The sequence below is a fragment of the Scleropages formosus genome, chromosome 7, assembly GCF_900964775.1.
Source record: "Scleropages formosus chromosome 7, fSclFor1.1, whole genome shotgun sequence".
Lineage (NCBI taxonomy): Eukaryota > Metazoa > Chordata > Actinopteri > Osteoglossiformes > Osteoglossidae > Scleropages > Scleropages formosus.
Genome location: NC_041812.1, coordinates 21,834,251 through 21,850,971, shown reverse-complemented (window position 1 = coordinate 21,850,971; position 16,721 = coordinate 21,834,251).

Here is a 16,721-nt window from a genome sequence, read left to right as displayed (position 1 = left end):
ATAACATGCATAATGCAAGCTTCGCTGTCTAGTGTAAAATACACAGAACATCTGGACATGAACATATCCAATGTGATTTTCACTAAGAGTAAAATCCAGACTTATACATAGCCATTATATATAAGTATGCCTTAAGATCGTTTGTATCATTTTGATGTGTTTGATGTTTGGTGCAAACCAATGCAACCCATCACTCTTACATTCAAGTGTGGTAGTAGCAGCATCATGCTAGGGGACTTTTGATATTCAGCAAGATGGACTGAAAAATTGTTGGCTTCATGTCTTAAAAAATTCCGAAAGAAGTGCTGAACTTAGTTGTTTCAGTACTTACATGTACATTGTAACAACCTTTTAACTCATAAACTCCTTTCATATTAAGCTTTAGGCACAGGACTTTCTAAGCAGTTTAGCTTGAGTAGGATACAATGCACAGGGGGTCCTATGCTCTTTATAGCCCACATAGCCTTTGACTTTGCATTTATAGTCTTGGGTAGTTTTTACAGAAGCAAAACACCTTCATCAAGGGCATCAAGGGTACTGCAGTGTAGCAAGAGAAGAAATTTGAACTAGAGTCATTTGCAAGGCAATGCCTCTATTCCAAAGCAATAACTGAAGAAAAATATGACTTCTTGTTTGTATATAAATGAAATACAGTAAAATTTGTGATGTCATACAATGAAAACAAGGGAACTGTGGCCACAACCCAGACAAGGTTTTGAATGTGATACACAGCACAGACAAAATTACACAACAGTGACTAGAATACACACACTTTTTTTGTATGTATGTGTTTTATGCATTAAGGTGTAATAGGTTACTGTAAAAGATGGGGAACAGATGTCATACTACTGTGAAAAGAGCTTTACTTCTCATACCTCTTCAATAGGCCTAAAAATGCATAGAATTAACTTGTTAAAGATAAATATGTCTTAGGCCAAGTTACATGTTACAGAGATGCCAGATGTGACATCTCTCAGTTAAAAACACTCCATTGTGCTATCACGATATTGTGACAAGGAGTATATGACTTATTTCAAATGAATGAATGCTTCCTCCACCAATTACATCCTCACTAAGGTTACTTTTTGCTGTGACATTTCAGACAGAATTTTCCTATGAATACTTGAGAAATTATAGCTCTGACCTTAGCAGGTGCCATGACGAGGACACATTTAATAAAGATGGAGATGTATGCTATAGCATGCAACATTGCAAATTAAAAGGCTTTTTGTTACACCAAGGGCATTGCCACAGGTATTTGTCCTTGCTGCAAAAAATCACTTGGTTTTCAAAGTGAAATAATAGCATTTCATGTACCATGCATAGTGATGAAGGGAGCTGCAGTAGTTACTCCTGAGTGTGAAAGACATTTATTTAGCTGAAGTTCCTGTCCAAAGCAACTTTAAATGTTCACTAATGACAGTTTTGCCCATTTATAAAGCAGAACATTTCTTTTTTTTTTTTTTTACTGTATCAGTTCAGGTAAGCACCAGGATTAAAGGTAATATAGCAAGAGGAGGGATTTCAACCAAGGTCTTTAAAGTGTAAGGAACTGCTGTAAGTACTACATCACCTGCTGCTGATGAAATGACAGACCTGCAGAGTAAGTGCATCATACAGGGCAAGAAAAAAAGCATAAGCTGACCTTTTTGTTTCAAATTTTTTATATATTGAAACAGCCCAGTGGTATATCCATTTAGGAATTCAGCTGTAGCAGGAGAAAACATCCTTTATTATGTAAATAAGTTGAATTTCCCTAGATATCATAAGCACTGCAACCCATGCTATCAATGGATGCATTTCAAGTCATAATATAAAAGAAACTTGGGCCTCTAGTGTAAGACTAAGTTTATATTCTGGGAAGGCTTTCAAACAGCTAACTGCTTGCCAGCATTTTGGGGTTAAAATCATTCAACAATAGAAAGGTACTGGCAAGTTGTCATTGCTCTGAAACAAACAGCTTCCCAACTATTTTATCCATACTGATTTCCAACTATAGAATTCTGAGCTGGTCCTATTTATCCAACACATATAGTTTTTTTTTGTTTTTTTTCTTGCTTTGAGATATTAACAAAATGGCATAGGCAAGTCACCATGTATGCACTGGGTTATTTTATCAATACTTAATTGTGAGTAAGGACATTTTTTTAAAAAAATTGCATATCATCTGCTAAATGGTAAAACATCCAATCATCTACCCCTTTCACAACTTTTGGGAAACAAAAATTTAAAGCAAAGAAACAAACAAGTAGTCTACCCAGTGAAGAACATTGCAAAGTACTGTCCTGAAAGGAAAGCTCCTCAGGAGAAAAGTTCATTCATAAAGGGTCACAAAGGTATTTCATGAAGATGGAAAAGATGTAATTTTGGACAACTGAGTAAAGCAAATATCATATCATTGGCAATAATTCCATAGCATGCACTGCATGGGTTCAGTTCTGCACTGTATTTTTTGGCTCCCTCCTACACCAAGAAAAAACTATGAACCATTGATAAAACATGACGTTTAGTGATTTTATTACCTGAAATGTTTGAAGAGCTCAAGATCCATCAACGCATTATTTTATTATTACTTTTATTTTTTTTCAAGTGTAACTCAAAATGGCAGAATGACATTTAAGTTTTCCGCTGAACAAAGTGATTTTGCAGAACAAATTCATTCTGTACAACAATGAAAACCTTTATAGTGATGCAATACATTTTTGGTTTGATTTGGTGACTGCTGTGTAAACAGCTAATCCATCTGAGCTTCATTTTTAATTTCTTAGGCTTAATTTTCCTTTTAAAAATTAACTAAAATATGAGGAATTATTGAATCTTTCGGAGGACATCTACTAGGTTAAGTTGTAATCGAACCCATGTATATTTCTTTAAGAGCTGTCACTATGTTGGACTACAATCTAATCTAGTTTTACAGGTGTACATATGTATACCCTAAATGTTACTGGGTGAAGTGTTACATCCTATACCAGCAGTCCTGTAGAAGCTGAAGATGGTGTTTTACCAACATATGCTGGAAATGTCATGAACGGAACCTTTTCTCCTGATGCAATGAAATTAAAAAAAAAAAAAAAAAAAAAATCACTTAACACACAAACATGAAGTGCTTGTATGTTTTGTATGACTGCTGCATAAAGGCTTTAAGGCAACATGTTCTACAATGATATATTTGGTGGGTGAGTAAATCGACAGGTAATTAGGACTTTTGATTTCATCAATAGTACCTACAAGCATTCCCAAGGCACATTCTGACAGATTTCATTTAGACAGTTAATTTCAGCTGATGTCCCAAGGCCTGCTGAATGCCTTTTCAGTTTGACCTTACGAATGGTTTCCTAGGATGAGAAGCAATCATTCTTTGTTACTCCATTCCCTACATATAAATATTTTTGTGCTGAGCACAAAGTGCAAAAATAGGTAAACTGAGGAGAAAGTCAATACCAGGGAGATGAGTTACTCATAACTATGTATTATAACGCTTGCATGCTTCATTTTACATATTGACCAGATTAGGTGTCAGATATAAATTTTCTACCTGGGAAGAAATATTATCGAGGAATACTAATAAGTCCTTAAGAACATAGATCTTCATTTTGTAAGGTGAAGTTTTGTACAGGAAATTATTTTATACTACATCCAAGCATGTCTAATGTATGAGTATATACAACCTGCAAAATTAATCTGTATGGGGCACAGTGACTCCTCTGTTAAAAGCAAAACAGTGAAACAAATGCAAAAAAAAAACCCTTTTTTCTAAGTTACTGCAGAATCTAGGCCAATACAAATTGCAAAGGGATTTACTGTTACACATGCATTGATTTCACATTTGAGTCGTTTTTCTTTAATTTAATTCTGCTAGGCAGCAGTTTACTTCATATTCATGAGGTAGCAACACCTTTTTTTCAAAGAAGCTAATTCAGAGAATTTAAAAAGAAAGGGGTTTTAAACATGTTTTACATACCAGAGTAAAAATAAGTATTTACCATCTTACCATCAACTGCACTCTTCCCACCAATGGCACCACTGCAGAGAGAGTGAGCAGCTCTAAGTTCTTGGGAATGGACTTTGCTCAGGATCTCACCTGGTCCTCACATGCATCAGCCCTCACCAAAAGAACCCAGCAGTGCCTTCACTTCCTATGGCGACTGAAGGAGGCAAGCCCCCTCAACTGCGCCCTACGCATCTCCACTACCTTTTACAGAGGAACCATAGGGAGTGCATTGACCAGCTGCAAGGTCTCTGATCGTAAGTCCCTACAACGGATAGTGAACATTGCAGGAAAGATCAGCGGTGTCCCTCCCCCCTCCATACAGGACGTATACCATATACACTTGAAAAGCCCTCGCCTTCTCATCTGACCCCAACCACCCCTCCCATAGCCTCTTCGTCATCCTGCTGTCTGGAAGGAGATATCAAGTCCTGATCCTCCAGACTGTGCAACAGCTTCTTCCCTCAGTCTCTGAGAATCCTTAGCAGCACAAACCCCCAGACCATATATGCACACCTATCTCTTGACAGAGTTGATTGTTTATTGTGTTTTTCCCCACACATATAATATAATGTCTACATTAGTTACCTGAAGAAAGCACATGTCACTTTAAGCAAATAACACACACACACACACACACACACACACACACAATCTGAAGCCACTTGTCCCGAGCGGGGTCGCAGCAAACCGAAGCCTAACCTGGCAACACAGGGCACAGGGCCAGAGGGGGAGGGGACACATCAAGGACCAGACACCAGTCTGCTGCAAGGCACCACAAGTGGGACTTGAACCCCAGACCTGGTAGTAGGCAGGCCCCACCCAAACCCCCTGTGCCACCGCACCCCCCAGCAAAACAAAAAACATTATACTCAAAATAGTTCTCTAATTTATTCCTGCTCCTGTAGCTACTGTTTTGTGTCTCTGGTCTAGTCTCTTGTGTCTAATGTTTAATTGTTCTAGTTTACAGTGTAAATTACATGTCCTGTACAGCCTTTTCTGTATTTTTATTATATTAATATATGTAAATCTTTTTATAGCATTGTGTACTTTGTCTGTGTATATGATGTATTGTGTATATTGTTACCAGCATCTGGCCTATGTACTGCACTGTCTGTTTCTGCAGTCGATTGTTGTATTTATCTGTTACTGACTACACTGTATGTTCTACGTGTCACAGAGCTCCAAAGAGAAATGGAATTGCATTCTCCTGTAAGCATAACTCACCTATAGGCAGAATGACAATAAAGTTGACTTTGAGTTTGAAATATGAATTCTAACATTAAGAATGAAATGGCAAATACAATTCAGACAGGGGGTTGCATTGAATTGTATTCACTGAAGTCAGATAGATTATGAACATGGAAAAATCTTAGCATACAGACTGATCGCCTTTATGATATAATATAATCAGATAAAAGTGCATTCACAAAGAATGGCTAGTTCATTACTTTTCCATCTACACTTTTAAGAAATACTAAGTTAACATATTTTACTCCATCCAAGTAAACTATATTAAATTCCTTAAGAAAATTTATGCTCATTGTTAATGTGTGTTCCCAAGAAAATATTAGATCTATTGGACCGCCTTATTATATTGGTTCAAGTTCTCCTCTGATGTATGGTTATAGCGGGCAAAAGTCAAGTGTGATAGACAGATTATTTTAACTCTCTTTCGGTAACCTTCCCCATGATTTATCATCTCTTGTGTTTTTAATACACTTCATACAGATGCATTTAGATGGCTATTTCTCTGTTTTCGTCTTGCCACTCATTACAAAAAATGTGCTTCCCTCCTACACCGCCACTTGTCCGTACCTCTTCAACACTAGAGTGCTTTGGAAATTCAGTGTTGAACTTCGTAATTATCTGGCATGTCCAAAAGACTGTCTCAAAACAGAACTCAAATGTTCTTGAACAGATTGGTAGGGAAAGTGTGACTTTGCATATCTGTAGCATATGGAGATTATTTCTTCTTCCTGTTGCTCTTATGAAACTGCTGAATAATTTCTTTTTTCTTTTTTTTTGGCCACAGAGAGTCCCACTGTTGTACTCTGAAACAAAAGTCATGTTCACATTTGCTTCGTAAAAGAAAAAAAAAAAAAGAAACAATTTTAGAAATTAGAATATTTGAAATATTCAAATTTAGTACCAGTGCATTACCGAGTATTTCTTTAAGCCAACTAGGTGTGATTTTATTAAAGAAATTATGAACTGATTTACCTATGGGAAGATCCTTTTTACAATGACTATATCCTCTTTCCCAGTGAAGAGAACATAGTATTATACAAAAACATGTCATTATGTAGGCAGTAAAGGGACAACAAAATCTCCAGTGATTGAAAGTTAGGCAGATATTAAAAAATCCTATATTTTAAAGAGAGACGGTGTTAAATATTAAGCACTGACAAACAAGGGACGGTTACAGGAGACTCACTTTCTCTAATGTTATCTGTATTAAACACAAGCACTCACCTCATTCACTCAATCAGTGCATTGAAAATGGCTGGGCAATTTTAACCAGTTGCTTCTCATTATATGAGCCAATAATACTTAATTCTGTCGATTTCATTTTCATCTGGGAATTCAATGCAACTAACTACGAATGGGCAATTTTTAACCAATCAGTATTTCACTGCTGAAAAATTATGGAAGGTATGGCATCTTATTTATCACCGTGCTGTTAAAAATAGAGAATCTAGGTTTTATTTTAATTGCTCCCCCTGAGGTTGCAACAGTTAGCATTTCTCTGCCTATTATTCTGATAACATTGCTTAGCTCTGTCAAAACCCTGCTGGCAGTGGCTGCGCCCACCCTTCCACCCTTCCACCCTCCCATCCCACATCAATAAAGTTGACTTATTAGGTCACATTATTGCACCATTTCAATGCTGTCCCTGTAAAGAACTGTAATACAAACATACACGAAAATTATGATCAATAGACATCATACCTAGATGATAGACAAGGAAAATGTACATATATGTTCAAATGTTATTTTCCACCGGCTTATTGATACTTAGTGTAGCCCTACATGCTGTTCCTGAGATACTCCATATGTCCATTGCAAGTGGTCTAGGCAAGTTTCATTGTTCACATTTGTTAGTGATCAGCTTGAGCCCTCTCTCAGAAGCTTACTGTTTGTATATGAAGGGAAAGGGAGTACCTGCAATTAAACCAGCTGCAACAGTGCGTAATGTTTGTATGTCACAAGGAGTTCACATACAGACACTGTCTGACACGGCTTGTCCCCAGCAGGGTCATGGCAAGTTGAAGCCTAACCCAGCAACACAGTGTGCAAGGCTGGAGGGGAGGGGACACATCCAAGACAGGATGCCAGTCCATCATAAGGCACCCCAAACAGGGCTCAAACCCCAGACCCACCAGAGAGCAGGACCCGGCCAAGCCCGCTGTGCCACCATGCCCCCCATAGAGTTTACATATAGAGGTCTTATTAAATAGTCTACATTTTGTGAAACACACCTGTGAAAAGGGAATAGGAGGGCTCAGTCACAGCAGCTGTCTCCAGCTGGCATAGCCGAGCTGTGAACATGTTATCGAAACACACCCTGCTGCGCTCTTGTTCGAATCCTTTTATATTTACCCAGCAACAGCTTCAGGCAAGCAACGAGTATATGTGCACAAATGAAGGAAAGCAGAGCAAGAGGAATGATGGAGCAAAGTCTGTTTTGTTTTGTTGCGTTCATTCTGTCTTCCATTACTGGGGACTAATGATGAATGTCTAGTTAAGGCTCCCTCCATAATTAAACCACTGGTTATATAGGTCCACATGTTTCCCATCATTTTTTCTTTCCAGCAGTCCTGCAAGGTGTGTTGTCATGGGTTTCATTCTGAAAGACTTTTCATGTTACGCATATTCACAATGAGCAATAGAGCTTTCTTAATGCAAGTAACTATACAGCTGCCAGATGTCAACTTCTAAAACTTCAGAAATTGTAGTGCTTCCTGCTTTCATCAAGGGGATCATGCCAATGTTCTGAAGTCTGTGGAGTAGTTAGATCTATATAATAAGGAGAGAAGCTGATCTGAAAGACATGTTTTGGGACATTTCTTCAATGTTGAACAGGATTCAGCAGCTCTGAGGGACAGATGGGGCTCATTCCACCACAATGAGGCCAAAATTGAGAATCTCTGGGCTTTTGATTTTGGACCTCTTTTAAGTGGGACCACCGAGAGGCCGAATGTTGAGTAGTACCACAATCTCGGTGGGGTGCTGCAAGTGATCAAACGCTATAGGTATTAGGGAGCAGGCCCTTAGCAGTAGTACTCAACCAAGTAATCTGCAAATATAAGGGGGAAACGTTAGGCTCGTTTGAGCACTGAAGGACATGACCCTCCTTCCTTATTACAGCCATGTACTAATGGTGTAATCCCATTCCTACAATATATAATTCTAATATAACCTAAACCTCTCTTTCTCCTAATCTAATGCACAAACTGTATTTTCTATGAGATGTACGCTGCTTTGGAGAAAAGTGTCTGCTGAATGAATAAATGTAAATGTAAAAAATCTGGTATTACATCAGCATTATCTTCCTCTGATATTATTGGCTGGAGAGGAATGTGGATGAACTGGTACTTGATGGGATAGACCCAGCTTCTCTGGTCATCTGTTACAAATTTAAAGCAAAAACTTGTCGCTAAATAATGCTGACATTGTAACCAAAAAAATTCTTGCAGTTAAAAAATTAGCTCAGCCAGAATTGTGTTTAACGGCAGTCCAACATATTAAAAAGCAGGTGATGCTCTGTTACAAGATGCGTGGATGTTTTCCGGTTAAACAGAGCAGCAGCAGCTGGTAGAGTAGTGGTTAAAGCTGCTGTCTTTGGACCTAAAGGTTGCAGGTTTATGACTTGCCTCCAGCTCTAATGTCTTCATTAAGCACCGCAAGGTATTCACTCTAAATTGCCCCAGTAAGATTACTCAGCTGATTGTAAATACCTTAATGCTGTAATTCACTTTGGAGCAAAGCATCATCTAAATGAATAAATTTAAACACAAGGCTGAAGTCAGAAACAGCTGGAAGGTTCATTCCATGCAGTGCAAAATAGGCTCTGCTGGTGGGAATATATAATATTCCTCAGCACTACACTGAGTCTAGTGTTCAGAAGTGTTATGCCAGAAATGATGACAGAGCCAAAACCCAGCATAAGAATTTCCAGATTTATCCACTTTGAAACTTGAAACTATCTTGCAAAGAAAACGATAAATAAACAAGACTTTTCTGTTTATATCATATGTAATGAAGCAAATCCGGTAATAACTGCATTCCTGGACAACAAACATCCAGGACAAAAGGAAGCCTAAAACACAAAACAATTACAATAAAAATTTTAAATTTATGTTCTGATCAAATTCCCAATGAAAAGAGAGAATGGGTCAGATGCTGCTTTGTAACCTTTACACGCATTCTACGTGATACTCGTGGTTAATTCCAGAACCTTTTAGAGAGACATTGAGTTTGGGTTCATTCTTTGACACCTGCACTTTTGCTTTGAGGTTGAAAGATGTTTTTCTGCTTTCCATAAAGCCTAAAGAGGAAGTTAGAAACAAATGCGTGCAACAGAAATTTTGAAATAGCAACCAATGTCAACAACCACTTGTCCCGAGCGGGGTTGGGGGAAGCCGGAGCCTACCCAGCAATGCAGGGTGCAAGGCCGAAGGGAGAGGGGACACACCCTGGACAGGATGCCAGTCCACTGCAAGGGACCCCAAGTAAGGCTCGAGCCCCAGACGTGCCACTTAGCAGGCACTTATATTCTGAAATTTGAATAGAGCAAGTCTGGTAGTCTCCACTGAGACTTGCTGGCATTTCTTCAGCACATGCTGAGCAGCAAGTGTTCATGTTTCATAAGACGACAACCCAGATGTTTCTACTGATGTATCGGGTATTCTCTTTATTAGCTGGGAAAATGTCAGCTCCTTCAGTCTTCAGAATCTATAAATCTAAAACAAATAAGATATAAATTATACAAAATTTTATGTACTGGCATTTCATTCTTTTAAATATGTTATACTGCTGTGATGAGCAGGGGAAAAGTCTGTGTCTGAAGCCTCTTGTCCCGAGCGGGGTCTCGGTGAATCGGAGCCTAACCCGGCAACACTGGGCGCAAGGCTGTGGGGGGAACACACCCAGGACGGGACGCCAGTCCATTGCAAGGTACCCCAAGCAGAACTCGAATCCCAGACCTGTCAGAGAGTGGAACTCGGCCAAGCCTGCTGCGCCACTGCGCCCCCCTTGCAAGGGAAAAGTGTTTTGGGCAAAATTTGGCAGCGCTTCTTGTCATGTGGGTAAAGGCCACAATCGCAATTTCTTTTATTTCGTTTGGGATACGGTACGGCCTTTCCATCTCTCCTGAGTCTCCTCTTATATCCAGGGTCACCATAAGCCGTTTCTACCTTTTGTGAGTAGAATGGCATGTATGCACTTTTGTATTAAAAGGTAAGGACTGTGGCACCACAGTTTTGGCTTCGGTGAGAGGTACCTCCCCAATAATTGCCATCAGACGAGTATGTAGCAGGGAAAATGAGAATATAGGATAGCAATTGATTTTCTCTCTTCATGGATGATGAGATGAGGGAAATAGAATTTTTAGCACACACAGATAATCCTGATTAAAAATAGTGAAAGATATTTAGTACAAAGCAGGGCTGTTTACAAAGCCTTTTTTTGAGTGGGTGGGGGCCAATTATTACAAACAGATGCCATTAAATGTCACTCAATACAGGAGGCAGCATCTGGGACAAAGGGTCAGGATGGGCCCTCTGAGACCAGTCTGTGCCAGCACTAAATGGGTGCAGCTAAATAGGGTGGTCAAAGTGTGAACGTGCCATGTTTTAAACAGCTTCTTTACTAGGAAATGTTCAACAATGCTGAAACAGCCGCAGCAGACACTTCCTGGGTTTTCATTCTTCTTGCAGGATTTAATTAGAAGCCAGTTGGCTTATTCTAAAAAAGGGGGTCAGATTTAACTAGACCAACACCATTAACTCTTCTCTGGTTCCTCCTTTCTACTATTAATTGTCTTAGCAGATACCGTTAACCTATAATTTACAGCGTTTCCATTCGTGCAGCTTAGCGTTAACTGTCACAGATTGGTACAATTATTCCGGGTATAATAGGACTTCCAGCAAAAAAGGTTTAAAGCCATTACTGTACATGTGCATCCTTACTCAGTACACTGTACTGCTGGCCAAGGTACATACTCTTTATACAGGCCTAGTTCAAAAACTGCACCAGATTTGAATTTACATTTTGCCCATTGAATTTTGTCAATGACATAGTAATTTGAAGTGACTGAGACCATCAAGCTGTAAAGCTTGTTTCCTTGGCTAGCTTAATTATGCAGTGGATAGGTTTATATGCATTTTTTTCCTTAAATACAATGTAATGGATATGATACTGCACAGGTTGAAATGATATTTAAAGATTAATTCACTGAAATCATATGTTAACCACACACCCACCCACACACACACACACACACACACACACACACACACACACACACACACACATTTACTGAACCACTTGTCCCATATGGGGTCGTGGGGAACCAGAGCCTAACCCGGCAACTCAGGGCGTAAGGCTGAAGGGGGAAGGGACACACCCAGGACGGGACGCCAGTCCGTCGCAAGGCGCCCCAAGCGGGACTCGAATCCCAGACCCACTGGAGAGCAGGACCCGGTCCAACCCCTTGCACCACCGTCCCTCCCTGCCCCGCCCTGCCCTGCCCCGCCCCACCCCGCCCTGTATGTTAAGCCATGAGAACAAATGATTGAACACCACTAGACATCACTGAGAAAGCAGACTTTAGTTAGAGCACTTTTAGTCTGACTTTTGAAGGATTTGATCCATTACTAACAGTTGTACTGTAATTACACAAACAACTGATGAAACTGACTGTTCTTTGCGTGATCAGGCACTGTGCATGTATAGTGCATTGTTTCAAACATCTCAGAAAAAGGCGCCCTATTAGAATTTTGTAGCGTTTGCAACAATTCAAAGAAAATGGTGCACTTCAAGAAGCATAAGAAAAAAATGCACTCAACAGCACTTCTGCATACAAACATGTCTCATTAGGATGGAGGCAGAGAAGACTGACCAGGCTTAAAGATAGCAGGAATTTCACAAGTACCAAAAATAGCTCAGTGCAAAGGTGGTGTGAAGGGCATCTCAGAATGCACAGAATGTGTCAGACCTGGAAGTGGACAGGCTACAGCAGCAGAAGACAATGCCAGCTTAATTTTCTATAAGTTTCTGACAAAAACATGAAATTGCACTGTGTATGGAATCAGACCTGATTGACTTAAGAGTGAAAAAATGTTGCCTGGTCTGACATCACAGTATTTGCGGAGACGTACTGATGGCAAGGTGTGAACCGGTGTGAAAAGGATGAATCCATACACCCACCCTGCCTGGTGTCAGTGGTACACATTGGTGGTGGTGTAATGGTATGGGGAGTGTTTTCTCAGTAACATAGATCTGTTTTCTTGGCACACATTAATCTTTTTTTGGTTTCAACTGAGCAATGATACGAAGTACAAAAAAACTGACTGGGTGCAGTGGTGGCATATTAAAAATTTTAGGTCACAATTTGTTTATACTTTTTTGAATAAATATAATTTATTTATTGCTGATCCCAGTTAGTCTCATTTTATAATTTCATTGGATTTTACATTTATTCACAGTGCTATCAATTATTTGTCATTTGATATTCCTCCGTTGGGGTCATACATTTTAATTTTAAACAAAAGCCAATTCATAATACCAGAATGAAAGTAATGCATTTCTCCACTTGCAAAATGGATTTAGAATGTCAGTGAATCAGAAAGTGTTCCACCGAAAAATCTCGTTTAACAATTAAAATGTAATCTTCTGACTAGGCTGCAGCATTGAATCTAGTTGTACATTTTTAATAGGCTGGATTCCTTCAACATTTTCTGCCTCATTGCTCCACATGTATTATTGCAAGATAAAGACAATACATGTCAGTCCTGACAATATAAATGAGCTTTACCTTTAAATATGAAGCAAAATGGTTTTTCCTCCCCTTGACATCAAAATTAAATTAGCAAGTTGTAGGACTTTGTGTTTCAATTGGATGAAAGCTAAGCTTAAAAGATGAACTTCAGTGTTTTTTGCTGTGCATGTTTGTGTCTCAGAAACAAAGACACTGGTGACTCACAGTATGGTGGTATTAGGTTAACAGAAGTGAAATATTAGTTTATTTAAAATAGGTGTGGTGATGAGTAAATCTCCAGCTACATTTTAATGTGAAAATGTGATATTTCAAGTACATTTACATTTATTCATTTAGCAGATGCTTGTCACCAAAATGACGCACATTTCACAGAAAAAAAAAATGAGTACATTACATCAGCAGTAAGGACCAAGTAAGAACCGCCAGTATTTAAAGCTAGGGTACCAGTCAGTAACCTCACTTCCCTTCTCTTTTTCCAATGTCAAGTGATTCTTTCTTTGTGTTTTGTGTTGGGTGATATCCAGCACGGTCTTTTGTACTGAATCTGCAGATTTAAAGGGCAAAGATCACTTTTTCATTGTTGTCTTTCCATCCACCCTTCTCAGTAAAATTCTCAAGAAGCTTGTAAACTTTACACACGTGCACTGACTTGAAGCATGATGAACAAATTCAGTGATAAAGATAATACATTGTAAGTGAGTATGTGCTGCAGACAGGAAAGTAAAACCATAGGTTTGTATGCACACATAAAAGTAAAAAGGTCAATAAGTTATTAGGGCAGCAGGTACTATATTTATTAATGGTGCAGCCTTATAACCTGAAGGTTAAGTGTCACTCTGTCCATTCCTGTACCCTTCAGCAAAGCATTTAAGAAATTGCTGCATATTTACACAGGCTGGCTGTTTGCTTTCAATAAATGTTGACTATGAAAAACAATTCCTGTTACAGAGATTTGACCCTTGGGCAAGTCAGTAAAGACTATTTATTTATTTATTTATTTATTTATTTATTTATTTATTTATTCCAGCTCAGAGCAATAACAGGACTGATTATCCGTTTGGTGTTTCCCAACTTTAAAGAATTTTTTAAACCATTCTCTAGTCAATACCTTATATTTCACGTCAGGCAGAATGAGGGAGCTCCAGTATTCCAGTAATGTTACATGACAGTGTGATGAGAAAGATCCCTGGATTGGTATAGTTAACCAGTGTAACTACATTTATTGTATATAATTTGTATAATGGTGCTACACTGTGACCTAACTAATTTTGTTAAATGCAGCCCGAGACCAATAAATAGTGTCTAAATGCACACTGGAGAGTATTAAATAACTTGTTGCATAATCTTGTAGAACCATCACAGCAAAACTGACCTCCAGCCACCAGGTTTAAGTATTCTACAGCTGAAGTAAAGCACTTAACAGCGTTATTGCCTTTCCCAGTGCTTGACCATATTCGCTTTGTGCCATTCGTTTCTGAGTAACACCTGTCAATGGGAACGAGGCCCTGAGCCTTTCCCCAGCCTTGAGGAGCAAAATCGTGATTGATGACAGGTCAGCTGGAAACGATCTTCTGGATTTCCAATTCTTCCATGGGGAAATTGCTCATTTCAGAGAAGTCTATTTCCATTTCATCAAGAAGACAGCAGTGCTAGTTTATATACCATATTTCTTTAGGCTAGTGCCTGAAACTGTGATGTATTTCACCACATAGTTGGTAGTGGGGATTGTTTTGCTGATTTTCTTTAAATATTTCAGGGACAAATGCGAATTAAAACAGACACAGCATTTACTCTCATCTGCATCTGTCACACAAATATTTACTCACTTCAAGTAGTTTTTTTTCATGACACACTGATGTTTTAGTGCCCATTTCGAATGCACTGTTTTCCCTCATTTTATGGCATTCAATTCTGTTGACTGCATTGTGTTGCAGGTACAGACATGAGTAATATGAGATGGACTATGATCAGGCTTGTGATCAAATGAGATGGAAATGGGATTAAGATTTGTTAATACCTGAACACAAATGCCTTACATAAGTAAATGAAAGGAGAGTATGGTTGTTTGCTGAAGGTACAAAATACTACATTGCATTTTTAAGAAAGTTAAGTTTCAGAATCTTTATAGTCATTACATATTTGAATCAGAATGGAAAATTATGCAATAAAGAATGTATGAGAACTGGTTTCTTTGAAGAAAACCGGATTCATGGCAATATTATTCTGTACGTATGTTCAGTAATGTAGATATATTCCATAGGCTATGGCTTGCTCAGGATAGGATAATATTTATGAGATTCAAAACATTGCTTTGTCAACTGGTTTAACAGTAAATTTGACGATAGAAAGACATATGAATAAGAGACAGGAAATGTTCAGTGTTATATGTGCAGAGCACAGTTTTCCATTTCCCACTCCCAACAACCACAGGCTGTAATCATATTTTATGAATTATGCATCATTAGACTAAAACCATTCAGTACTTTTTTTAAAAAAGTCACACTAACATTACACATATTTACACATCTATAGAAAAATATGTGCAGCGAATAATGATTTTACTAAAACTGTTTAATGCTAATATCTGTCCAGAAGGAAGTGATTAAAGCAGTCAGGATATATACAATAAAGGATAAATTCCAATTAATTAACGATACTAGTAAATCAGCAGGCAGGTAAGTGTACCTGTGAGGTTGTATGTTCATAGACTTAATGCTACTTTGATAAGGAAGCCCTGGCTAATGGCTAATATATGTTTTCCCTGTATGCAGAAAGGCTAGATATTTCTCACAAAAATCTGTCTTGTTCACACATTGTCCAGTAATACCTGGCTCGCTTTAATCAGTTCCTTCCTGCAAACAATGGCAGCTGCTGTTTATTTTTGATTTCAAACAGATTCAACACCTGTCCTGTAATATAATCGTATTAATCTGCACACTGAATTTCTCTGCATTGATGTGATTAGATTTTTTCATATTTCTACACAAAGCAATTCAATAGCCTTTCAAGATGACTTTTGAAACATCCTCTGTCACAAATACTTTTCCCCACTTTCAATAGGTCTGACCATACCCCAGATGCAAGCACATAGCGGAAATCAGCAGGGCAGAGTATAAAGGGTGCCACACCACTGCTGCCAAGCTTCAGAATCTCTACGAGACAACTGTCCTCTCTGCATTCTCAACCTGCATCTTTGCCTGAGTCAACTTTCACCTTGCGTCCCTTTCATCGCCCAAGCCCAACTCCTCGTCTCCTAGTCTTGTTCCCCCTCATTGCCGATCAGTGATGCCTCTTTCAGTTCGACCTCGGATCCATCCACGAAACACTGTACGTGCCTCGATTCTGTCCCTGACCATGAGTGTTTGTCCACTGGACTTCAAATAAAAGATCCTGCATTTGGGTCCTACCTCCAGTGTCCAGCCCTTGTGTGTTTTACCCTCCGATGTGGAATCCAGTGATGTCCAGCTGTACTATGAATTTCTCTTCTTTTTTGAACTTAAATTGAAGTCATTTTTATTGCAATTCTTTTTCCACTGCCAAATGAAATAAATCAGTTCTCATTCTAAATGGACTGTCGTGTAATTAACTGGCTTAAAAATGTGACGTGAAACGTTCAAAATGAGATTTTAATTTATGAGTAATAGTAATAATATTTTCAATTTAAAAACGTAAAAAATAAAAAACTCAGTCCTCCTATAACAGTGTCCCATACAAAAAACATTGCAATGG